The sequence below is a fragment of the Lupinus angustifolius genome, chromosome LG12, assembly GCF_001865875.1.
Source record: "Lupinus angustifolius cultivar Tanjil chromosome LG12, LupAngTanjil_v1.0, whole genome shotgun sequence".
In the NCBI taxonomy this organism is placed as follows: domain Eukaryota; kingdom Viridiplantae; phylum Streptophyta; class Magnoliopsida; order Fabales; family Fabaceae; genus Lupinus; species Lupinus angustifolius.
Genome location: NC_032020.1, coordinates 10,673,118 through 10,673,705, shown reverse-complemented (window position 1 = coordinate 10,673,705; position 588 = coordinate 10,673,118).

Below are 588 nucleotides of genomic sequence, written 5' to 3'. Positions count from 1 at the left end.
TGAGGATGAGGATAAGGATTAGGATAGGATAGGATGAGAATGAGGATGAGGATAGGATATGGATAAGATAAGGATAGGATGAGTTAGGATGAGGATGAGGATGAGGACAAGAGGAGGAGGAGAAGGAGGATAGGATGAGGAGGAGGAAGAGGATGAGGATGAGGATGAGGATAGGAAGAGGACGAGGATGAAGATAGGTTGAGGACGAAAATGAGGATGACGATAGGATGAGGATGAGGATGAGGACGAGGATGAGGATAGGATGAGGATGAAGATGACGATGAGCATGAGGACGAGGATGAGGATAGGAGGAGGATGAGGATGAGGACGAGGACGAGGATAGGAAGAGGATGAATATAGGATGAAGGATGAGTATATGATGAGGATGAAGATGAGGATGAAGATGAGGATGAGGATGCAGATGAGGACGAGGAGGAGGATGAGGAGGAGGATGATGATGAGGATAGGAGGAGGACGAGGATGAGGATAGGAAGAGGATGAATATAGGATGAGGATAAGCATGAGGATGAGGATGAGGATAAGGATTAGGATACGATGAGGATAAGGATTAGGATAGGATGAGGATGA